Source organism: Haliotis asinina, chromosome 13 (genome assembly GCF_037392515.1).
Source record: "Haliotis asinina isolate JCU_RB_2024 chromosome 13, JCU_Hal_asi_v2, whole genome shotgun sequence".
Classification (NCBI taxonomy): Eukaryota; Metazoa; Mollusca; class Gastropoda; order Lepetellida; family Haliotidae; genus Haliotis; species Haliotis asinina.
In genome coordinates, this window is record NC_090292.1 from 21,254,466 (window position 1) to 21,282,251 (window position 27,786).

Below are 27,786 nucleotides of genomic sequence, written 5' to 3' on the forward strand. Positions count from 1 at the left end.
TCACTTAAGATAATATCTTTACCTGCATGACTCTAGCTAGGGCAGATTCTCATGGTAGAGTAGCAGAATCCTAAGCCTGCCTAAAAGAGGGCTGGCCCGTGAAGAATAGGTAATCAGCAGCCCATGCTTGATATAAGATAATTGTCGTATTAGGCGACTAACGAGATCGCATAGTAAGGCTCGCTAACTTGGTTGACACATGTCACCGGTTGTCATGTCATCCAAATTGCGCAGATCGACGCTCAGACTGTTGATTGCTGGATTGACTAGTCCAGACTCGATTATTTACAGCTGGAATATTGCTGAAAAACTAAACTAAACTCAGTAACTCATTCTAGGGTTAGTGAGTTAGTTAGTATTTAATGTCACATCAGCAGTATTGCAGCCATATCGTGACGAGAACGATTAATTATGAAAATACAAATGAATTACTAGCACGGACATTGTAAAACCCTGTCAACGAAGGACAGTAAAACTGACTAGAATATCACAGAAAAGAATACAAAACTAGTGAATAGACCTAAAACAATGTATATATAGAGGACAGTACAATATAAAAATGAGCTATAGGTTGTCAACAACTGAAGGTAGATCACCATACTAAGGACCATGGGGACTTACAGTACATTTGCTTCCTGCATGGACCCTAGTTGGATTTACATCATCCCTTCAGCTGTTAGCAATTTAGACAAATCTAGTCATAAAGTAAAAACACACTTATTCTACGATTAAAAAGCTGGAAAAGTGAAATTTACGTCAAATGTTTTTGGACTTACGTACCCTCTCAGGAGGACAATTATTTTACGGTACTTCAACGCCCTTTGAGGGTACAGCCACTAACGATTTGAGTTACTAATTTAATCTTCCAATTTTAAAATATTTATCTATTTACAGTTCGGTTAACAAATTTAATTCCTTTAAAAATGCAATAATTAAATGAGGACTAACACTGTTAAAAAGATCCTTCATAGTATGTGAATTAAAATACTGATCCCTTGTGATGGAATACTCAACACAGTCAAGCAAGATATGCTTGACTGTGATTCTTTCATCACAAGGAATGCAGAACGGAGGATCCTCACCTTTCAAAAGGTATTCATGTGTATATCTGGTGTGGCCAATACGACATCGCCGCATGATGACCTCTTCAAATGTGGACTGACAACCCAAGTAGGTGTAACCAATATAGGGTTTTATTGCATGTAATTTATTTATGCCCACTTGGGTGTCCCACTTCTTCTGCATCAGATCACGGATGTAAGTTCTAATGCTGGCTTTATAATCAGAGTATAGAATAAGAAGTGGTGTCACAGATTTGTTGAGTGCTGCCTTGGCAGCAAGATCGGCCATTGCGTTACCGGAAATACCTACGTGGCTGGGTAACCAACAAAAGACGATGTCGTATTGGCCAGTGGCAAGATTATTATACAATTCAATAATTTCTATTAAAAGTGGATGTTTACAAGAGATATTTTTAATATCCTGGAGGCAAGAAAGAGAGTCGGAATAGATAATATATTGTTTACGTTTAGGGTGTCTTTGAATATATTTCAGAGCTGTTAATATGGCGTTAGCTTCTGCTGTAAAAATAGAACTATTATCTGGTAATCGAGAAGATATTGTTCTGGATCCAATGACAGTGGCACAAGCAACTGCGCCACCGTCCTTGGACCCATCTGTAAATAAGGATTTATAATTGCTATATTTATGTTTCAGTTGATTATATTCTTGTTTATACTGTAATTCATTCGTTTCTGATTTTTTAAAAGTCGTTAATGTTTGGTCAACTTGGGGCCTAACCAACTGCCAAGGAGGAGAAGAAAGAAGACGGGAAGGAGCTATGTTTTCCAGCTCAATGCTGGCAGCAGAAATAAGTGGTTTTATTCTTAAACCAAGAGGCGGAACAAGAGAAGATTTCTTTTTGTATAAATCCTCATACAGGGGATTGAGTGAGTGAGTGAGTGAGTTAATATTTAACGTCACATCGGCAATATCTCAGCCATATCGTGACGAGAACATTTAATACTAAAATGAAATATATATCTATTATAAAATCTGTCAGCGAAGGACAGTAAAACAACTAGGATATCACAGATTAGAATATAAAACTAGTAACTATACCTAAAACAATTTATCTATACAGGACAATACAATGTAAAAATGGGCTATATATTGCTAACAGCTGAAGGTAGATCACCATACTAGGGACCATGGGGACATACAGTACTTTTGCTACCTGCATGGACCCTAGCTGGATTTACATCATTCCCTCAGCCATCAGCAATTTGTGAAATCTAGCCATACAATAAAAAGACATTTATTCTACGATTAAAAACCTGGAAATTTAGAATTTACTTTCACTGTTTGTGGAGTTACGTACCCTCTCAGGAGGACAATAATTTTACAATACTTCAACCCCCTTTGAGGGTACAGCCACTAACAATTCTAGTTACAAATCTAAACAACCAATAATTAAAATACATCTATTTACAGAACATGTTATTCAAAATTCAACAAAAAAATCAAGTTCTTTTAAAAAACCTATAATTAAATGAGAATTAATGTTTGTAAAAAGATCCTTCATTGTTTTTACTGTAAAATACTTATCCCTTGTGATGGAGAATTCAACACAGTCAAGCAGAATATGTTTGACCGTGACTCTCTCATCACAAGGGATACAAAATGGAGGATCCTCACCTTTTAAAAGGTATGCATGAGTGTATCGTGTATGGCCAATACGACATCGTCGCAAAATGACTTCCTCAAATCTGGACTGACAACCCAAGTATGTATAACCAATGTAGGGTTTTACTTCATGTAGTTTATTTATACCTACTTGGGTGTCCCACTTCTTCTGCATCAGATTACGAGTGTAAGCTCTAATGCTAGCTTTGTAGTCAGAATAAGGAATAAGAAGTGGTGTCACAGATTTGTTGAGTGCTGCCTTAGCAGCAAGATCGGCCATTGCGTTACCGGAAATGCCTACGTGGCTGGGTAACCAACAGAAGACGATGTCGTAGTGGCCAGTAGCAAGATCATTATATAATTCAAATATTTCAATTAAAAGTGGATGTTTACAAGAAAGATTTTTAATCGCCTGAAGGCAAGAAAAAGAGTCGGAATAGATAATATATTGTTTATGTTTATGGCGTCTTTGAATATATTTAAGAGCTGTTAATACGGCGTTAGCTTCTGCTGTAAAAATAGAACTGTTATCTGGTAATCTAGAAGATATTGTTCTGGATCCAATGACAGTGGCACAAGCTACTGCACCACCGTCCTTGGACCCATCTGTAAATAAGGATTTATAACTGCTATATTTATGTTTCAATTCATTATATTCTTGTTTATACTGTAATTCATTTGTTTCTGATTTTTTAAATGTGGTCAATGTTAGGTCCACTTGGGACCTAACCAACTGCCAAGGAGGAGAAGAAAGAAGACGGGAAGGAGCTATGTTTTCCAGCTCAATGCCCGCAGCAGCAAGGAATGGTTTAATTCTTAAACCAAGAGGCGGTACAAGTGAAGATTTCATATTGTATAAATCCTCACACAGAGGACTGAAAACACAGTTATATGCAGGGTTTGACTCACTGGAATATAATTTTGTTACATACTGTAAAGCTAATTTTATACGTCGCTGCTCAAGAGATGGTTCGTCAGCCTCGACATACAGGCTGTCAACAGGTGAAGTTCGAAAGGAGCCAAGACAAAGTCTTAGACCTTGATGATGGACTGAATCTAATAGTTTTAAGTTGCTTTTGCAGGCTCCACCATAGACGATGGAGCCATAATCGAGTTTCGAACGCACGAGAGATCGATATAGATGTAGAAGGGTAGCTTGATCCCCTCCCCATTTTGAATTAGAAACCACTTTCAACAAGTCAAGTGCTTTCAGGCATTTAGTCTTAAGTGATTTAATATGCGGTAAAAACGTTAAGTGTGAGTCAAAAATGAGACCCAAGAACTTAGCTTCCTTCACAACTTTAATTGGTGTGCCATCTAGAGATAGTTCAGGGTCTTTATGTGGCTTATATTTTCTGCAAAAATGTATACAATTAGTTTTGGATTTAGAAAATTTAAAGCCGTTTTCAAGACACCATTTATTTATTTTGCTTAAACACAGCTGCAGTTGCCGTTCAATAGTATGCATGTTTTTACCACGACAAGAAATATTAAAATCATCCACAAATAACGATCCATCAATTGAATCGTTAAAAACTTTTGATAAACTATTTATCTTTATGCTAAAAAGTGTAACAGACAAAATACTGCCTTGTGGAACACCCTGATCCTGATTGTAATGATCAGACAGGGTAGAACCCACACGGACCTGGAATTGTCTGTTATTTAAAAACTTGGCTATAAATTCAGGCAAACGACCTCGCAAGCCGAAGCCATGTAAATCTCGTAAAATGCCATATTTCCAAGTTGTGTCATATGCTTTTTCAAGATCAAAAAAGATAGACACAGCGTGTTGTTTGTTAATTAATGCGTTTTTTACAAATGATTCCAAACGAACTAAGTGATCGACTGTACTTCTGTTTTTCCGGAAACCACACTGTATATCTGTGATAAGGTTATTAGTTTCCAAGTACCAAACAAGTCGATTATTTATCATGCGTTCCATGGTCTTGCAAACACAGCTTGTCAATGAAATCGGACGATAATTGGACGGATCCGTATGATCACGTCCAGGTTTAGGTATGGGTACCACTATTGCATCACGCCATGAAGAAGGAAATTTCCCGGAAGTCCAAATATCATCAAATATATAGAAGAGCGTCTCTAAACAGGATTCTGGTAAGTGCTTCAGAAGTTGATAATGTATGTTATCAGCTCCTGTAGCAGTGTCGTGAGCTTGATCAAGAGCAGTATGGAGTTCATGAATAGAAAATGTTTCATTATAATCTTCCCCATTATCAGATTTGAAATTAATACTTTTCTTTTCTTCTTGTTTTTGATACTGCTGGAATTTAGGTAAATAGTTGGAAGAGGAAGAGTGTTTAGCAAGGGTTTCACCCAGTTTATTTGCAATATCAGATTTATCCGTAAGTAACTGATCTCCATGTTTAAGATGATGGACAGTAGATTTAGTACCTTTACCTTTAATTTTCTGCACCATGTTCCATACCTTGGACATGGGTGTCCGAGAATTTATTTTGGATACATAATTTTGCCAAGATTGGCGTTTGTTCTGTTTAAAAGTACGCCGTGCTTTAGCATTTAAAATTTTAAATTTATTTAAATTATGCACCATAGGATGGCGACGGAAATAATGTTCAGCTTTTTTCCTTGCCTTCCTAGCTTGTTTGCACTCATCGTTGAACCATGGTTTTCTTATCTGTGGAACTACAGAGGACATTGGTATACACTCATCAGCTATCGAATTCAGTTTATCAGAGAAGCATTTAATAGCATCGGGAACGTCAATAAAACGTTCGGGGTTTAAGTTTTTTAGCACACAGTGTTTCATATAAAGCCCAGTTAGCCTTTTTAAAATTTCGCCTTGATGATGGAGGAACATCAGATGGAGTTACAGCTTTTAATACAGTAGGAAAATGGTCACTTCCACAGAGGTCATCGTGGACTGACCATTTAAATTCGTTTAGTAGTTCTGAATTTGTGAGTGACAAGTCGAGAGCAGAATAGGTCCCTGTACCAGGGTGTAAATATGTGCTGGAACCATCATTATAAATACATAAATCATTGTCAGAACAAAAATCCTCCAATAACTTACTTACTTGTAGCTACACTACCCCAGAGTGGGTTGTGTCCATTTAAATCTCCCATTATAATACAGGGCTTCGGGAGCTGGTCATATAGAGCTTGAAGATCAGTTTTGGCAAACGTCGAAGACGGCGAAATATAAAGAGAGCATAGCGTAAACGCTACATGTAAAGTAACTCTCACTGCAACAGCCTGCATATTAGTATTAAGTGAAACATGGCTTTGAATAACGTTTTGTCTGACTAGAACGGATGATCCGCCAGTGGCCCTATCACCCGGAGGTGAAAAACAATGATATGCATTAAATTGACGAAGGTCAAATGTATCTGTTTGTTTTAAATATGTCTCTTGGAGACATATCGCTGAAGGTGTAAAATCTTGGACTAATAGCTGTAATTCATGTAAATTAGTCCTCAATCCTCTGCAGTTCCACTGTATAATATTATTAGAATAAACTATCTTTTGGGGGGATTTATTGGGGATCTACCCCGCACTCTTTTGGAGGGCGACAAGCTATGTGCCCTAGAATGGACGTTTTCAGAAATGTCCATGTCTTCAAGAGACCCGTATTTATTAAACAGTTGAATTTTGTTCTGTGACCCTTTAGGAGCTCTGCCACTTTGTTGTTTTGAAGCATCAGGCTTTGGCTTCGGTTTACCTTTCACAGTTTGTTGACTATCAGCTGTCGATTGAGACTTTGAGTGTGACTGAGATGATGATTTGTGATCAGAAGAAGACTTTGAGGTACTAGGAAGTGATTCCTCAGTCTGAGATGATATGGCAGGGTACAAATGCTGTGGAGAATCACAATTTACCCAAGTCAAGGTAGTTTGGCAGCCTGTGGATGATTTTGTTATTTTAGGGGTAGACTCCAATGAAGTTTTTGCCACTGTAGCATAACTTTCTGGAAGATCAGACCTCTTTACCATTTTTTTTGCCTCAGAAAAGGAGATATTTTGAGTAAACTTTATTCTGTTTATCTCCATTTGCTCTTTCCAAACAGGACACTGTTTTGAAAATGAGGAGTGGTCGCCTGAGCAGTTGGTGCATTTTTTGACGTTACTGTCACAATCTTCTGTTGTGTGTGTCTTTTCACTGCAGTGAGCACACACAACAGACAATGTGCAAGTATTGACACCGTGGCCGAACTTTTGGCATTTGAAACACCGAAGGGGATTCGGAATGTACTTTTCCACACTGATATTACAGTATCCAGCTTTAAGTGATGTTGGAGCACTAGGTGATGAGAGAGAAAACAGATAGGTATTAGTTTGAATAGTTGTGTTGTTTTTACGGGCTGTGAAACGTTTGACATATAATATACCCTGATCTTTCATTTCGGAAGCGATATCAAGTTCAGACATGTCTGCCAGTAAGCGATCTCGATCACGTACGATTCCCTTGCTCGTGTTCAGTGTTTTGTGGGCCGTGACAGTAACCGGAGTGCCAACGAAAGTGTCAGTGTTCAAAAGGTTCGTTGACTGTTGCCTTTTGGCGCACTCGATCAACAGTGCACCAGAACGTAATTTTCTAATGTTCTTTACATCACCGGCAATGCCTTGAATACCTTTAGACACCGCAAAAGGGTTTAACTTTAAAGGTGCATTATCTTTGGTCTCAATGACAATAAAACGTGGCCAGTAGTCAATGTGTTTAGACGTTCTGAGGTCATCAACAGGGTCATTTTCAAGAGGACGTTTACTCTTTTTAGTGGGGGTTTCGTAAGCCATGGTGAGTTATTTAGGTTTCATCATCCGAGCTCCCCACCCACCACGGAGCACCACAAGGACAATGCTAAAGCAAGCGGGCCTCCAGCCTGCAGCACCAAGGATACCCGGATGACATACTCCAGCAGAAGAATTATGAATAATTGATCCACCAGATTGGCCCATGAGCCATCGCCTTCGGGGCATACGACTCTAGGCAAAGTTTTGAAAGTCAGAATTCAAATCAAACATGTTTATAAAAATAAAATCAAGACCAAAATTACATCAATTTCAAATTATACTTGTGCAATGATAAATATACATAGATTCCATGCACAGGGCTTGGCATGACCAGCCGATTGGTCGAACCGGGCCCATTCGTCCACCCGTCTAGGCGAAGTCAGGGCCAAAGTGGTGTATTGAGCAACAGGAACACGGTTGCAAGCTCCTATTGCCCTCAACCACCAGGATCCCTTCCTCCGCCGACACGGGCCGCAACCCACGGCAAACGGGTTGGTGGACCAAATATCCCCCCGGGTCCACTACGGGGGTGTTGGCGAGCTCTTAGCGTGACCCAGCACCCACCACGAGGAGGTGGCTCGCCACGGGTGCCTTTCTTTCTTTGAACCAGTCAAAGTAATGACATGGTAGTCACAGTAAAAGATCATGATTTTACATCCAAAAGGTAATGCAACCATAATCAGAGGGGCTTGTAATGCTTAAAACTGCCACCTGTCACTATATAAAAGGATTCCTTTATGTAGTATTACAGACACGTTAGTGACAGTACATACATTAATGGCAGTTTTTAGCGTTACAAGCCCTGTGACCTACATCGTGGTGCAGTCACAATTTCATATTATGTAAAACCATATATTATGTTGTTTACTCATGGTGCTCAAATATTAGAGAGGTTGAGCAGCGCGACGTGTACATGTACGGCTACGTGTAACTTACACGTACACGTACGCGTACACGCTACAAAACTTGTGTGAACATGAGTAAATCTTACGTGTACGGGTACGTGTGCTGGTACATTACATGTGTATATAAAACGGCCTTTGATTGGTCAAATTTTCCGACTTGGACAAGTCTGTAACATGCTTACATTCGTGTGAATAAAGTTAGTAATGGCGGCAAATATAAATCTTTTGGCTGCTGTGGAAGATAACGATGATCTTTTGTTGCTTTCTGCTTTGAAAGAAGATGATATTTTGCCCGAAAGATACATTAATTTACATGAACTTACTAACGATCAGTGCCGTAAGTGGTTCAGATTTACTAGAGAAGATTTATTCACACTCAAAGCAACCCTACTGCTGCCTGACGAATTCCACTGCTCGAATCGTACAACTTGTCCAGGCATTGATGGTCTGTGCATTCTCCTTAGAAGACTCTCCTATCCAAATCGGCTTGAAGACTTAAAGCACTTTTTTGGTCGATCGACTTCAGAATTGTCTTTTTAATACTGTTTTAAATTACATTTATGATATGCACAATCATTTACTGGACAATCTAGACAAACCCTGGCTATCACATGATCATCTGGAAGATATGCCTCGTTCCATTCATTACCAAGGTTCACCTCTCACTAACTGCTGGGGGTTTATTGATGGTACTGTGCGACCGATATGCCGGCCTCAACAAAACCAAAAACTCGTTTTCAATGGACATAAACGAGTACATGGTTTGAAGTACCAGAGTATAGTAAGACCGAATGGAATGATAGCCCATTTGTATGGCCCCATTGAAGGCCGCCGCCATGATGCTGGTATGTTACGAGAAAGCGATGTTGAAAAAGATATGTCAGAGAATATGACATTTCAAAACAATGTATTTTGTGTATATAGAGACCCAGCATATCCAGTTTCACCTTACATAATTGCACCATAAAGAGGAGGAGTGATGACAGCTAATCAAGCTCTATTCAACAAGAAGATGTCAGCCGTCAGAATCTGTGTTGAGTGGACTTTTGGCAAGCTGCTCACACTATTTGCATTTCTAGATTTCAAAAAGAACCAAAAACTGTATTTGCAGCCAGTTGGTAAATACTACAAAGTTGCTGCTATCCTCACAAACTGCCACACGTGCCTGTATGGAAGTGAAACTAGCTCTTTCTTTCAGCTCGATCCACCATCAATTCAAGAGTACATACACAACTAAACTAGATCAGAACTGTTCCAGACCTGTGCTTTCATGTAGAATGTGTTAGCAGAGTTTTATGCCGCTTTCAGCAATATTCCAGCAATATCACGGCGGGAAACACCAGAAATGGGATTTATACATTGTACCCATCTGGGGAAATTGAACCCAGTTCTTCAGCATGACAAGCGAATGCTTTAACCATTAGACTACCCTACCACACCCCTTTCATGCAGCGTTACAGGGGCACAGCTAAGCCATTCTGTATGCGTGGGCGAAATAATAGTATTAATTGAATGAGAATTTAATGAATTTTTTAAAGACAAAGATATTTCATTGCTACAATTACAGTCATCTATTTGTAAGCAATTTCCTAAGCGAATACCGTAGCTATGCTCCTGTTAGTGATTTATTGATTCTAAACATAACTGCATATTCCATTGTCTCATATATTTATTCAATGCAAATCTGTTAGAGGTACATTTGAAGTTACACCTTGATTCTTCTGAATTTGTTTTGGCACATTTCCTTCATATAAATTATTTGTTAATAAATTTTTGTAAGAGTTCAAACAAAGCTGTCTTTTCTTTGCTTTCCATCTCCATTCTTTGTCTCCTCTCTTCTCTCTCCTGTTCAAATCTTTCCCTCTCAAGTTTCAATTCTTCCTTTCTAATGTTCAGTTCTTCTCTTCTCAGCTCTACCTCCTGCTCCGACTTACATTTCAGGTAGTCTAGCACGCTGGTGCTGCTTCTCCTCTTATTAAGGGTTGTCTCCTCCGAGTGATCTGAATTCAGGTAACAAATATTCATATTTAAGACCCTATTTAAGACAACAACAACAACCCCCCAAAAACATTCATATACCATTGCTACTTTGCGTAAGTTTTACATCAAGATGTTTCACATTGTGTTTTCAATATATAGGAAAGAATCACAAACCTTTACTCATACCCTCCATAGCTCTCTTTCTGATTTCTTTCCCTTTATTCTCAATCGCAATTTTCTTTGACTTTTCCTCCTCACGATTCCTATCCTCTTCCTCCCTGAGTTCTGTTATTTCTTCCAAGAGAGCTATCTGTTCATCAAATTCCTCTGTGTTGCCAGAACTGGAAAACAACAATATCAGAGGAGTAGTATTGTAAAGATCTACTAAACCTAAATATCACAAAATGATTACTCTAAGATTTCCAATTTAATTCAACTTGAATTAAACAGTAATGTCAAACACAATGTTAATTTTTTAACATATACATATATATTTTTTATTTCGTCTAGGTGAAAACCCTACGCACATTATGCAATTTCTGACAAGACCTAATCTGTTTACAACAACCTGTTTTGCATTTTCAAACTGTATTGCGTAGATTCGTAGATTTTTGGATAAATATTAATATAAGTAAATAGATTTGGGCTGTTTGTTATCTTAGCGGCTAATTATAACCGATCTACGCTTTTTAATATTCAAATTGGATAGCCTATGCTATAGGCTATCTACACATGCGTAAAATTAACTGTTACATAATTTATTACCTTCTTAAATCTTCCGCAGTTTTCTGTTTGAACTGGTCCAACATCAAATGCGTCCTCTCACGAACTCGCTTTGTATCGACACTAAAGTTTGACCGTGTAGTTCTCAAATTGTCTGCTACTGCTTGCCATTTGCCCTTGTCTTTGAACGGGTTGGAAGCCAACACTTCCCTGAGCAGTGTCACATCGTCTTTTTCAGAGAACCTGACTTGGGTTTTGCGTTGTGCCATACTGAAATTCGTAATTACTCATAATGCACATGTCTGCAACATATATAAATAATATTGACAAACTATTGATATCAACGATTCTAACGATGACCTTCAGGAATGATAGGCTAAATATCGAGTCTAAAATACTGCAAATAACTCGCTATATTTCACAGAAACTTGTCACAATTTTAATACTGGATGATACCTTGATACTTATATCAATATACTATCTTTAGGATTCAACAGTCTGTTCAGCTGTTTTTTAAAAAATGCTCACAAGTTTTCACTTACGTGTATCCTTCGAAGTAGGCGACAGCGGAAACTTGTAGGACGACAGGTTAGCAAATAGTGATGACGTAATACACACGTATTTAGGGGAATCCCCTAATCACCCGTAGCCGTACATGTACACGTCGCGCTGCTCAACCTCTCTATTGATTACTATACCCGGCATCAATCGTATTGAGGCTGAACTTTGATAAAGATATTTCATTATTTCATGGGATTTTCTATCTAGAATATGTAGACTAACCCAGTGAAATGAAATAAATTTTTAACCATTTTGTTAATCTGACTGTAGATTGTTATGTTATTTTGACAGGATGACATGTCTTAGACAAATTTTGAGTAGCGTAAGACTGATCTGAGGATGTGAATTTCTTTTTCTGTTTTGTTACACTCCAATTATTATATGGCACTCCGGGGATAAGGACACCTCTAGGTGTGTTTTTTCTTTCTTTTTTTTTTTCGTTGTTGTCTAGGTGACATGACCTCTCCTGCAGGACCTCTTGGGAAAATCATCCCACACAAGTACCATCACCATGTCAGCATGGATGTGCTATCGACATATGTGGTGTGAGATATGAGAACGAGTGATGCCCTCGTGGAGAAAATGGGCAAGGGCACATCAGTAATAGTGATGGATTACTCTGAGCAGGTTTATCCACACATACTCAAAAACCCGACACCCACTGGAGAAAAGGCTGTGGCAGAAATCCACCCATAGATCTTAAACCTGTTGGTTGATTGGTGCAACTTTGACTCAGTTATCTGCAGTCAACCTCTTGTGAGTTTGTATTTAGTAAAAATGATACGATCTACTCTTTCTTAACTTCTCGGACACTTCATGTTTACTAACTTTTACATTTAATCTGGCAAGCTGGTAATTGTAAGAAATGATGGAGTTACATCCCTTGTCAATTAAATGTCACACTTTTCTGTAACATTGTACAGTTAAAAATATGTGTTTGTGCAGATGTCAAATGACATTAGTCGACCTGCAAGTATCTTACATACTGAGGAAGGACCCATGACAGAGTCTGAATTAAATTCGGTCGTTCCATCATGCAGCAGCCACACAGTCCAGGCGACAAGTGATGGTAAGTAATGCTATTTGTTTGAAATTTTATCTTGATACTAGTGATGCATGTAGTTTGCCAAAGTACACAATCCCAACAGTAGTTTCAAATAACATGTTTTTGTGCAAAAGATGCACAAATGACAGTCTGCTACTATTAAAGTTGCAATGTTTATTCTCAGTTTGAATGAAAAATGGTGTTCACTTATTGGAGAATGCGATGCTTTGTGGTTCCTCTGTATTTGTTACAGGTGACAACATTCATGGTATTGGTTGGTAGTATATTTCCTTTCAATAAACCAATCAGTCATCAATGACATGATTGTCACATTATGATTTGTTTGGTTTTAGCAAATTATGACCATAATCAGTAGTGGTTATATTTTGTAAGATTGAAGAAGTAGGCCAAGTAGTCACTGAAATGAGATTGGTTATCAATTTCATTATTCATAAAAACAAAACATTTATTTCAACATTTCGGATGTGAAGCAATTTCATGTTGTGATATATTAAGTTCATCGTCATAAGAGAAGAAATATGATCATTCACAAAAAAAAAAATTTGTGTGTCTACCTTTTTGTACCTTCAGGCACCCGTGGCGAGCCACCTCCTCGTGGTGGGTGCTGGGTAATGCTAAGAGCTCGCCGACACCCCCGTAGTGGACCCGGGGGGATATTTGGTCCACCAACCCGTTTGCCGTGGGTTGCGGCCCTGTGTCGGCGGAGGAAGGGATCCTGGTGGTTGAGGGCAATAGGAGCTTACAACCTTGTTCCTGTTGCTCAATACACCACTTTGGCCCTGACTTCGCCTAGACGGGTGGTCGAATGGGCCCGGTTCGACCAATCGGCTGGTCATGCCAAGCCCTGTGCATGGATTATACTTGTATTTATCATTGCACAAATATCATTTGGAATTGGTGTACTTTGGTCTTGGCTTTATTGTGTAAAATATTTGTAATTTGAAATATGTTGTTCTGAACTTTGCCTAGAGTCCTATGCCAGAAGGCGGTGGCTCATGGGCCAATCTGGTGGAATTATTAATCTTTTGATTCTTCTGCTGGAGTATATCATTCGAGTATCCTTGGTGCTGCAAGCTGGAGGCCCGCTTGCTTTAGCATTGTCCTTGTGATACTCCGTGGTGGGTGGGGAGCTCGGATGACGAACCAATATACCAGTAATCATGGATTACCAAACCCCTAACAAAAAAAACAAACGTCAATTGGAAAATGACGATCAGCATCGACCCTCTGTACAAATTGATCACTGGCCGCGTTTTTTGATTATTGAAACACTTGACTCCTTTGAAATTAAATCCCTTTGCAATTTCAAAAGGCATCTCTGGCATTGCAGGTGAGGTGAAAGATATCAAACGTTTGCGATCAGGTTCACTGCTGATTGAATGTAGCAGAAAACAACAAGCTACCAACCTGTTATCAACTGATTTTTTTGTCGGAGTCCCTGTATTAGTATCTGCCCACAGAACACTGAATACAAGCAAAGGTATAGTTCGAGACCGTGAGCGTCTTCTAGCAGACATGACTGAGCTCGATATAATGTCCGAGATGAAAGATCAAGGAGTATCTTTCGTCAAACGTTTCACAACACGGAGAAATAATGAGACTGTCCAAACCAATACATATTTGTTTTCATTTTCAGCTCCAACACCTCCAAAGTCAATCAAAGCAGGTTACTGCAATCTCAATGTTGACATATATATTCCAAATCCCCTGCGCTGCTTTAAGTGTCAAAAGTACGGACATGGTGTTAATACTTGCACATTGTCTGTTACATGTGCTCACTGTGCTGAGAATACACATGTAACCGAAGATTGTAACAGTATTCAGAAAAAATGTGCAAACTGTTCAGGAAATCATTCATCCTTTTCGAAAGAATGTCCCATCTGGAAAAAGCAAATGGAAATTAATAAAGTCAAATTCTCCAGGAACGTCAGTTTTGCTGAAGCAAGAAAGATTGTACAATCTACTGAGCACACTGAAACGTACGCCTCTATCACAAAAACATCTGAAACCTTATCAAAAGGAACAACTACGCCAGTACTAACTTCGTCAAGCTCATGTCAGACTGACCTCACATGGGTACATTCAGATATTCCTGAGTCTATCTCACCTGATCTTCCACAGTCTATCTCAGAACAGTCTACTCAGACAGATACAGCTCAGTCTACGCAAAAGACTATAACTCCTTCGACTACAACTCCTTCACAGTCTGATAGACATGATAAACAAACTGTAAAATCGAAATTCAAGACAAGGCCAGAAACTTCGAAATCAAATCGAGCACCAAAGGGGTCAGATAATAAAATCAAATTGTTTAACAAGTTTGGATCACTTGAAGAAATGGATGTATCGGATCACATCCATCCCAGGGCACATAGCTTGTCGCCCTCCAAAAGAGTGCGGGGTAGATCCCCAATAAATCCCCCCAAAAGATAGTTTATTCCAATAATATTGTACAGTGGAACTGCAGAGTATTGAGGACTAATTTACATGAATTACAGCTATTAGTACAGGATTTTACACCTTCAGCGATATGTCTCCAAGAGACATATTTAAAACAAACAGATACATTTGACCTTCGTCATTTTAATGCATACCATTGTTTTTCACCTCCGGGTGATAGAGCCACTGGTGGGTCATCCGTTCTAGTCAGACAAAACGTTATTCAAAGCCCTGTTTCACTTAATACTAATATGCAGGCTGTTGCAGTGAGAATTACTTTACATGTAGCGTTTACACTATGCTCGCTCTATATTTCGCCGTCTTCGACGTTTGCCAAAACTGATCTTCAAGCTCTCTATGACCAACTCCCAAAACCCTGTATTATAATGGGAGATTTAAATGGGCACAACCCACTCTGGGGTAGTGTAAATATAAACACTAAAGGGAAATTGTTGGAGGACTTTTGTTCTGACAATGACATGTATTTATAATGATGGTTCCAACACATATTTACACCCTGGTACAAGGACGTATTCTGCTCTCGACTTGTAATTGACAAATTCCGAACTATTAAATGAATTCGAATGGTCAGTCCACGATGACCTCTGTGGAAGTGACCATTTTCCTACTATATTAAAAGCTGTAACTCCATCTGATGTTCCTCCATCATCAAGGCGGAATTTTAAAAAGGCTAACTGGGCTTTATATGAAACACTGTGTGCTGAAAAACTTCAACCCGAACGTTTTATTGACGTTCCTGATGCCATCAAATCTTTTTCTGATGAACTGAATTCCATAGCTGATGAGTGTATACCAAAGTCCTCTACAGTTCCACACATAAGAAAACCATGGTTCAACGATGAGTGCAAACAAGCTAGGAAGGCAAGGAAAAAAGCAGAACATTATTTCCGTCGCCATCCTATGGTACATAATTTAAATAAATTTAAATTTTTAAATGCTAAAGCACGGCGTACTTTTAAACAGAACAAACGCCAAACTTGGCAAAATTATGTGTCCAAAATAAATTCTCAGACACCCATGTCCAAGGTATGGAACATGGTCCAGAAAATCAAAGGTAAAGGTACTAAATCTACTGTCCATCATCTTAAACATGGAGATCAATTGCTTACTGATAAATCAGATATTGCTAATAAACTAGGTGAAACCCTTGCTAAACACTCTTCCTCTTCTAATTATGTACCAAAATTCCAGCAATATCAAAAACAAGAAGAAAAGAAAACTATTAATTTCAATTCGGATAATGGGGAAGATTATAATGAAACGTTTTCTATTCATGAACTCCATACTGCTCTTGATCAGGCTCATGACACTGCTACTGGAGCTGATAACATACATACATACATACATTATCAACTCCTGAAGCACTTACCAGAATCCTGCCTAGAAACTCTCCTAAATATTTTTGATGATATTTGGACATCGGGTAACTTTCCTCCGTCATGGCGTGACGCCATAGTAGTACCAATACCTAAACCCGGACGTGATCATACGGATCCATCCAATTATCGTCCGATTTCATTAACAAGCTGTGTTTGCAAGACCATGGAACGCATGATAAATAATCGACTTGTTTGGTACTTGGAAACTAATAACCTTATCACAGATATACAATGTGGTTTCCGCAAAAACAGAAGTACAGTCGATCACTTAGTGCGTTTAGAATCATTTGTAAAAAACGCACTGATTAACAAACAACACGCTGTGTCTATCTTTTTTGATCTTGAAAAAGCATATGACACTACTTGGAAATATGGCATTTTACGAGATTTACATGACTTCGGGTTGCGAGGTCGTTTGCCTGAATTTATTGCCAAGTTTTTAAATAACAGACAATTCCAGGTCCGCGTGGGCTCTACCCTGTCTGATCATTACAATCAGGATCAGGGTGTTCCACAAGGCAGTATTTTGTCAGTCACTCTTTTTAGCATCAAGATCAACAGTTTATCAAAAGTTTTAAACGATTCAATTGATGGATCGTTATTTGTGGATGATTTTAATATTTCTTGTCGTGGTAAAAATATGCATACCATCGAACGGCAATTGCAGTTGTGTTTAAACAGGATTAATAAATGGTGTCTTGAAAACAGCTTTAAATTTTCTAAATCGAAAACTAACTGCATACATTTTTGTCGAAAATACAAACCACATAAAGACCCTGAACTGTCTCTAGATGGGACGCCCATTAAAGTTGTGAAGGAAGCCAAATTCTTGGGTCTAATCTTTGATTCACATTTAACGTTTTTACCACATATTAAATCACTTAAAACTAAATGCCTGAAAGCACTTGACTTGTTGAAAGTTGTTTCAAATTCAAAATGGGGAGGGGATCAAGCTACCCTTCTCCATCTCTATCGATCACTAGTTCGTTCTAAACTTGATTATGGCTCAATCGTTTACGGTGGAGCCTGCAAAAGCAATCTTAAACTTCTTGATCCTGTCCATCATCAAGGTCTGAGGCTTTGTCTTGGATCTTTTAGAACTTCACCTATTGACAGTCTCTATGTTGAGGCTGATGAACCTTCTCTTGAGCAGCGCCGTATAAAGTTAGCTTTACAATACATTACTAAATTATTCTCTAATCATTCTAACCCTGCATATAACTGTGTTTTCAATCCCCTTTATGAGGATTTATACAACAAAAAGTCTTCTCTTGTCCCGCCTCTGGGACATAGAATTAAACCCTTTCTTTCAGCTGCTGGGATTCAGCTGGAAAACATAGCTCCCTCCCGTCTTCTTTCTTCTCCTCCCTGGCAGTTGGTCAGGCCTCAAGTAGACCTAACATTGACCACATTTAAAAAATCAGAGACTAATGAATTACAATATAAGCAAGAATATAATCAATTAAAACATAAATATAGCAATTATAAATCCTTATTTACAGATGGATCCAAGGATGGTGGCGCTGTGGCTTGTGCCACTGTCATTGGATCCAGAACAATATCTTCTAGATTACCAGATAGTAGTTCTATTTTTACAGCTGAAGCTAGCGCCATATTAACAGCCCTTAAATATATTCAAAGACACCCTAAACGTAAACAATATATAATCTATTCAGACTCTCTTTCTTGTCTCCAGGCGATTAAAAATTTATCATGTAAACATCCACTTTTAATTGACATTATTGAATTGTATAATAATCTTGCTACTGGCCAATACGACATCGTCTTCTGTTGGTTACCCAGCCACGTGGGTATTTCCGGTAACGCAATGGCTGATCTTGCTGCCAAGGCAGCTCTCAACAAATCTGTGACACCACTTCTTATTCCTTACACTGATTACAAAGCTAGCATTAGAACTTACATCCGTGATCTGATGCAGAAGAAGTGGGACACCCAAGTAGGTATAAATAAATTACATGAAATAAAACCGTATATTGGTTACACCTACTTGGGCTGTCAGTCCAGATTTGAAGAGGTTATTTTAAGACGATGTCGTATTGGCCACACACGATATACTCATGCATACCTATTGAAAGGTGAGGATCCTCCGTTTTGTATCCCTTGTGATGAGAGAGTCACGGTCAAGCATATTCTGCATCACAAGGGATAAATATTTCAATGTCAAAACTGTAAAGGATCTTTTTACTAACATTAATTCTCATTTAATCGTTGGTTTTTTAAAAGAAATTGATTTTTTGGTAGAAGTTTGAATAACGTGTTCTGTAAATAGATGTATTTTAATTATTGGTTGTTTAGATTTGTAACTAGAATTGTTAGTGGCTGTACCCTCAAAGGGGGTTGAAGTATTGTAAAAATATTGTCCTCCTGAGAGGGTACGTAAGTCCACAGTCAAAGTCAATTCTAAATTTCCAGGTTTTTAATCGTAGAATATGCGTCTTTTTATTGTATGGCTAGATTTCACAAATTGCTGACGGCTGAGGGAATGATGTAAATCCAGCTAGGGTCCATGCAGGTAGCAAAGGTACTGTAAGTCCCCATGGTCCCTAGTATGGTGATCTACCTTCAGTTGTTAGCAATCTATAGCCCATTTTTACATTGTATTGTCCTGTATAGATAAATTGTTTTAGGTATAGTTACTAGTTTTATATTCTACTCTGTGATATCCTAGTTGTTTTACTGTCCTTCGCTGACAGGTTTTATAATAGACATATATTTCATTTTAGTACTAAATGTTCTCGTCACGATATGGCTGAGATATTGCCGATGTGACGTTAAATATTAACTTGCTTACTTACTTACTTGTACCTTCAGTTCTATACCAGTTTTATACTTATGAATCTATCTTTCACAGAAACATGCGAATGGAACTGCCAGTCCACAAAGCTCCTGTTGGACAAGTACCGGGAGCATAAGGAGAAGTTCAATCAACCAGCCAAAAAGATATCTCTTTGGCGTATTATTGCTAAGGAAATGCGCGATTATGGCTGCAATATCCTCAATACTCATGCTGAGCGCAAATTTCGCAATCTAAAAGCACATTTCAAAAAGACCATTGCCCACAATAACAAAAGTGGGAATTCCCGCAGTAAATGGGAATACTTTGATCAAATGTTTGAACTTCTTAACAATGACCATGCTATCTTCCCAAAAGTTGTGAAAAGTACAATGGTACCCGAAATGTCAAAGACAAACTTAGAGTCCCAAAGTATCACTCAAGAACAAAACACACTTGAATGTGAATCGAATTCACTCACTACAAAAAGGCCAAAAAAGCCACAAAAACCACAAAAGAGAAAATCAACTCCACCCCTTTGGTTCCAGGTCCACATGGAACAACAACAACAAAAAAAGAAAAGAAAAAGAAGCCAGACTTGCCGCATTTCAGAAAAATGCATGATGAAAATATGCAAATGCAGAAAAAAAAGTTGGAAGAACTGCACAACATGAATGCGGCATTCATGCAGTACCTACAAAACTTAAAATGAATTTTGTCATGACATCGGAAACAAAAAACAAGCAATATGGTTTGTTCACTTCAGTATTCGTTTCTAAATAGCTTTATTTTGTACCAAATAATGAGACAGTACTAACTTCACACCCATGGTATTCAAAATTTCACCATACTTAAAACACTGGCTATACACAGTAGAAGATATCTTCAAATTTGTTAGGGTCTGAAAACTGCTTTAATTCTTAGAAACCTCACTTCAATACCTAAAAGTCATCACTAAATATTTCTTGAAGACTCCAGAAGTTCATGTTCAAGATATACTAGTATTATCATTTATCATCATTTTACAGTAGCACATTTTATCACATTTCTGTGACAACATGAATTGGAAAATTAAAAAAATAACACTTTTTTTTGGATGATTTATAATGGTAATGAGACAATCACCAATTGTGAGATTTCAAGAAATTGCCAACACTAAAATGAATATTGTGATAAACCTAAATTGCTGTGCACCGTTTTAAGTTGGGTCATTAGCTTTGTTTATCTTTCAAGAGAAAGTTTCAAGTTACATTCCATGTTATTTGAGAAAAGGTGACTCAAGAGAACTACATGTATATTGCATGATAATGATTAGCTCACACGATAACCATGTAGGTGAGTTTAGGAGTGTAGGAGGCTTTTTTTTTAATCCTCTCATTCCAGTCATCAGACTTGTTATGTTCTTGTTATGTTAAAGATATTTCTGTCATTTTGTCCAAGTTAGCTTCCCTTTGCCTGGCACACATGAGACAGAAAGGGAATGAATTAAATTTGATTCTTAACTTGCAATAGTAAGTATTTCTTCTTGTTTGTAAATATCACATATTTGTACAAATAGGAACCGACACATTTCTTAACTTACCTTACCTCACGTGACGGATAGCGTGAGATAGGATGAATATATAAATATGCATCCTATGTTAAAATTTTAAAATTTTAAAATTTATCCTACCTCACGGTAATCCTCGGATCATATAGGAAAAGTATAGAAATATACTATCTGTCTAAAAGTTTCGTTTCACCACGTCTCGTAACTTCTACACAATCAGCAGCATCAGACATGCTAATAACTAATAACTATATTCAGTATAGACCATACTATGTTTTTATACAGGATATGTGAAACATCTGACACACACTTCATAAATAATTTGTCTTGTTCTCAAACATCATCATGATTCTTTCAGCTTGCACTTCAGATGGCCATCCTATGTAACGAGGACTAAGGTTGCTCTCTGACTTGCAGAACTCCATTACATTTCGATGTTTATGTCCCCTGTCAATACCAAACCTATCTCTAACTTCTCTGTAAGATTCCCTGGTACAGAGGAACCATATGGAGGACAGTACTTTTCCTTCGAGAGACTGTGAAACACATCTACTCATGGAGCATCACCCATTAGAATCTGTAATAAAAAAAACCCAAACATATTCCATTTATATGAACTAACTGGGATTAGTCAATATTTCTTTCAGGAGAAATGAAATTTACTGATATGGCTTCCCTTCCCAGCAAGTTAACATTTCAAGTACTGCTTGAGTGCAGACAAAAGCATGGAAAATCATAATCATACTGGTCACCTAAAGAACACAAAGCAATATTAACAGTTGTCTCCTATCCATCTTTCCAATAAATGGTTGAAAATACCTTGTGTATGAAAAAAATAAGCATGTGTTTAAGAATCAGTAACTGTATAAAATGAGTATGATTCTTTACACAAAATTACAAACCCTTGAAGTGAGTGAGTGAGTTAAAATTTAACGTCACATCGGCAATATCTCAGCCATATCGTGACGAGAACATCTAATATCAAAATTAATTATATGTCTGCTATAAAACCTGTCAACGACGGACAGTAAAACAACTAGAATATCACAAGTGGAATTAAAACTAGCATGGAAAGTTAAAAATAACAACACCATTTGGACAATACACTATAAAGTCAGGCTATAGATCGCCAACAATTGAAGGTAGCTCACCATACTAGGACCATGGGGACTTACAGTACCTTTGCTACCTACATGGACCCTAGTTGGATTTACACCATCCCTTCAGCCGCTGGCGAGTGTACAATATGCTAGCCACAATTAAAACAACACGAATACTACGATTAAAAACAGTGGTAGACTTAAATTTACTATCAATGTTTTTGGACTTACGTACCCTCTCAGGAGGACAATAATTTTACAATACTTCAACCCCCTTTGAGGGTACAGCCACTAACAATTCTAGTTACGAATCCAAACTACCAATTATTAAAATACATCTTTTTACAGAAACATATTGCTCAAAATTCAGTCAAAAAATCAATTTCTTTTAAAAAACCAAGAATTAAATGAAAACTAACGCTGCTAAAAAGATCCTTCATTGTTTTAACTGAAAAATACATATCCCTTGTGATGGAGAATTCAACACAGTCAAGCAGAATATGCTTGACTGTAACTCTCTCATCACAAGGGATACAGAAAGGAGGATCCTCACCTTTTAACAGGTACGCATGAGTATATCTAGTGTGTCCAATACGACATCGTCGTAGAATAACCTCTTCAAATCTGGACTGACAACCCAAGTGGGTATAACCAATGTAAGGTTTTATCTCATGTAATTTATTCATACCCACTTGGGTGTCCCACTTCTTCTGCATCAGGGCACGGATATAACATCTAATAGTGGCTTTGTAATCACTGTGAGGAATAAGCAGTGGTGTCACAGATTTGTTGAGTGCTGCTTTAGCAGCAAGGTCAGCCAATGTGTTAACAGAGATCCCTACATGGCTGGGTAACCAACAGAAGACGATGTCGTATTGGCCAGTAGCAAGATCATTATACAATTCAATAATTTCTATTAAAAGTGGATGTTTACAAGAAATATTTTTAATAGCCTGAAGGCAAGAAAGAGAGTCGGAATAAATTATATATTGTTTTCGTTTAGGGTGTCTCTGAATATACCTAAGAGCTGTCAATATGGCGTTAGCCTCTGCGGTAAAAATAGAACTATTATCGGGTAATCTAGAAGATATTGTTCTGGATCCAATGACAGTGGCACAAGCCACAGCGCCACCGTCCTTGGACCCATCTGTAAATAAGGATTTATAATTGCTATATTTATGTTTCAATTGATTATATTCTTGTTTATACTGTAATTCATTCGTTTCTGATTTTTTAAGTGATGTTAATGTTAGGTCAACTTGGGGCCTAACCAACTGCCAAGGAGAAGAAAGAAGACGGGAAGGAGCTATATGGTCCAGCTCAATGCTAGAAGCAGCAAGAAATGGCTTAATTCTGAGCACAAGAGACGGAACAAGGGAAGACTTTTTGTTATACAAATCCTCATAGAGAGGATTAAAAACACAATTAAATGCGGGGTTAGACTCATTAGAAGCTAATTTTGTAATGTATTGTAAAGATAGTTTGATACGACGTAAGTTGAGAGAAGGCTCATCAGCTTCGACGTATAGACTGTCGATAGGAGAGGTTCTAAAAGAACCAAGACAAAGTCTTAGACCTTGGTGGTGCACAGGATCAAGTAGTTTTAGGTTGCTTTGACAAGCGCCACCATATACGATGGAGCCGTAATCAAGTTTAGATCGGATCAGTGATCTATATAAGTGAAGAAGGGTAGATTGATCCCCTCCCCATTTTGAATTTAAAACAACCTTTAATAAATCGAGTGCCTTCAGGCATTTGGCTTTCAGGGATTTAATATGCGGCAAAAAGGTCAAATGTGAGTCGAAAATAAGTCCCAAGAACTTGGCCTCCTTGACGACTTTGATTGGGGTACCACTGAGAAATAGTTCTGGTTCTTTATGGGGTTTGTATTTACGACAGAAGTGTATACAATTGGTTTTTGATTTAGAAAATTTAAAGCCGTTTTCAAGACACCATTTATCAATTTTGTTTAAACACAGCTGCAGTTGCCGTTCAATAGTATGCATATTCTTACCGCGGCAAGAAATATTAAAATCATCCACAAATAAATATATACTATTAAATCGTTTAAAACTTTAGATAAACTGTTGATCTTGACGCTAAAAAGAGTGACAGACAAAATACTGCCTTGTGGAACACCCTGATCCTGATAATAATGATCAGACAGGGTAGAACCCACGCGGACTTGAAATTGCCTGTTATTTAAAAATTTTGCAATGAATTCAGGCAAACGACCTCGCAAACCAAAGTCATGTAAATCCCTCAAAATGCCATGTTTCCAGGTTGTGTCATAAGCTTTTTCAAGATCAAAAAAGATAGACACAGCATGTTGTTTGTTAATTAGTGCGTTTTTAACAAATGATTCCAGTCGCACTAAGTGATCGACAGTACTTCTATTTTTACGGAGACCACATTGTATATCTGTGATAAGGTTATTAGTTTCCAAGTACCAAACAAGTCGATTATTTATCATACGTTCCATGGTCTTGCAAACACAGCTAGTTAGTGAAATAGGTCGATAATTGGATGGATCCGTATGATCACGTCCAGGTTTAGGTATTGGTACTACTATGGCGTCACGCCATGAAGGAGGAAAGTTACCCGATGTCCAAATATCATCGAAAATATTGAGAAGAGTTTCTAGGCAGGATTCTGGTAAGTGCTTCAGGAGTTGATAATGTATGTATGTATGTATGTTATCAGCTCCAGTAGCAGTGTCATGAGCCTGATCAAGAGCAGTATGGAGTTCATGAATAGAAAACGTTTCATTATAATCTACCCCATTATCCGAATTGAAATTAATAGTTTTCTTTTCTTCTTGTTTTTGATATTGCTGGAATTTTGGTACATAATTAGAAGAGGAAGAGTGTTTAGCAAGGGTTTCACCTAGTTTATTAGCAATATCTGATTTATCAGTAAGCAATTGATCTCCATGTTTAAGATGATGGACAGTAGATTTAGTACCTTTACCTTTGATTTTCTGGACCATGTTCCATACCTTGGAAATGGGTGTCCGAGAATTTATTTTGGATACATAATGTTGCCAAGATTGGCGTTTGTTCTGTTTAAAAGTACGCCGTGCTTTAGCATTTAAAATTTTAAATTTATTTGAATTATGCACCATAGGATGGCGACGGAAATAATGTTCAGCTTTTTTCCTTGCCTTCCTAGCTTGTTTGCACTCATCGTTGAACCATGGTTTTCTTATGTGTGGAACTACAGAGGACTTTGGTATACACTCATCAGCTATGGAATTCAGTTCATCAGAAAAGCATTTAATAGCATCGGGAACGTCAATAAAACGTTCAGGTTTAAGTTTTTCAGCACACAGTGTTTGATATAAAGCCCAGTTAGCCTTTTTAAAATTTCGTCTTGATGATGGAGGAACATCGGATGGAGTTACAGCTTTTAATACAGTAGGAAAATGGTCACTTCCACATAGGTCATCGTGGACTGACCATTCGAATTCATTTAGTAGTTCTGAATTTGTCAATGACAAGTCAAGAGCAGAATAGGTCCCTGTCCCAGGGTGTAAATATGTGCTGGAACCATCATTATAAATACATAAATCATTGTCAGAACAAAAGTCCTCCAACAACTTACCTTTAGTGTTTGTATTTACACTTCCCCAGAGTGGGTTATGCCCATTTAAATCTCCCATTATAATACAGGGCTTCGGGAGCTGGTCATACAGGGCTTGAAGATCAGTTTTGGCAAAAGTCGAAGACGGCGAAATATAGAGTGAGCATAGCGTAAACGCTACATGTAAAGTAAGTCTCACAGCAACAGCCTGCATATTTTGCAGTATTTAGTGAAACAGGGCTTTGAATAACGTTTTGTCTAACTAGAATGGATGACCCGCCAGTGGCTCTATCACCCGGAGGTGAAAAACAATGATATGCATTAAAATGACGAAGGTCAAATGTATCTTTTTGTTTTAAATATGTCTCTTGGAGACATATCGCTGAAGGTGTAAAATCCTGGACTAATAGCTGTAATTCATGTAAATTAGTCCTCAATACTCTGCAGTTCCACTGTACAATATTATTGGAATAAACTATCTTTTGGGGGGATTTATTGGGGATCTACCCCGCACTCTTTTGGAGGGCGATAAGCTATGTGCCCTAGAATGGACGTTTTCAGAAACGTCCATATCTTCAAGAGACCCATACTTATTGTACAACTGAATTTTATTTTGTGATCCTTTAGGAGCTTTGCCACTTTGTTGTTTTGAAGCATCAGGCTTTGGCTTCGGTTTACTTTTCACAGTTTGTTGACTATCAGCTGTCGATTGGGATTTTGAGTGTGACTGAGATGATGATGATTTGTCATCAGAAGAAGACTTTGATGTACCAGGAAGTAATTCCTCAGTCTGGGATGATATAGCAGGGTACAAAAGCTGTGTAGAGTCGCAATTTACCCAGGTCAAGGTAGTTTGGCATCCTGTGGATGATTTTGTTATTTTAGAGGTAGACGCCGTTGATGTTTTTGCTACCGTAGCATAACTCTCTGGAAGATCAGACCTCTTTACCAGTTTTTTTGCCTCAGAAAAGGAGATATTCTGAGTAAACTTTATTCTGTTAATTGCCATTTGCTCTTTCCAAATTGGACACTGTTTCGAAGAAGATGAGTGATCGTCTGAGCAGTTGGTGCATTTTTTAAAATCACTGTCACAAGCTTCTGTTGTGTGTGTCTTCTCACCACAGTGAGCACACACAACAGACAATGTACAGGTAGATACACCGTGTCCGTATTTCTGGCATTTAAAACACCTGTGCGGGTTGGGGATGTATGTTTCAACTTGGATGTTACAGTAGCCTGCCTTTACTGACTTAGGGGTGTTTGGAGACGAGAAGGAAAACAGATACGTGTTTGTTTGGATAGTTTCATTATTTTTCCGGGTTGAAAAACGCTTGACATAAAGCACACCTTGATCTTTCATTTCGCAGGCTATGTCAAGTTCGGACATGTCAGCAAACAGTCGATCACGATCTCTGACAATACCTTTGCTTGTGTTCAGGGTTTTGTGAGCAGAGACCGTGACCGGAATGCCCACGAAAGATTTAATACTCATCAGATTGGTCGCTTGCTGTTTTTTCCCGCACTCAACTAGCAGTGCACCCGAACGTAAGCGTGTAATGTTTTTAACATCCCCAGCAATACCTTGAATACCCTTAGATACTGCAAAAGGGTTCAACTGTAATGGTTTCTTGTCAGGAGTTTCAATTACAAGGAAACGTGGCCAATATTCAATCGATGCAGGCGGTCTGTGCTCAGTATCAACAGGATCAATATCAAGTGGACGTTTTGTTTTTTTTGTTGGGATTTCATAAGCCATGGTTAGTGTAATACGGTTCATCATCCGAGCTCCCCACCCACCACGGAGTATCACAAGGACAATGCTAAAGCAAGCGGGCCTCCAACTTGCAGCACCAAGGATACCCGGATGATATACTCCAGCAGAAGAATTATAAATAATTAATCTACCAGATTGGTCCATGAGCCACCGCCTTCTGGGCATAAGACTCTAGGCAAGGTAAAAACTTCAAAAATGCATTTCAAACTCAGAACATATCGATGAACAATAAGGCCAAGACCGAAATTAAAATGTCCAAATACAATTTGTGCAATGGCATGTATATATAGTCCATGCACAGGGCTTGGCATGACCAGCCGATTGGTTGAATCGGGCCATTCAACCACCCGTCTAGGTGAAGTAAGGGCCGAAGTGGTGTGTTAGGCAAACAGAACATGGTCAAAAGCCCAGTTGCCCTCAACCACCAGGATCCCGTCCTCCACCGACACGGGACGC

At 38.2% G+C, this 27,786-nt stretch overlaps 1 pseudogene; it reads left to right on the forward strand.

Moving 5' to 3' along the window:
• The first annotated feature begins 8,566 nt into the window (after positions 1–8,566).
• On the forward strand, positions 8,567–9,599 carry LOC137259414 (uncharacterized; annotated as a pseudogene).
• Positions 9,600–27,786: the final 18,187 nt, after the last annotated feature.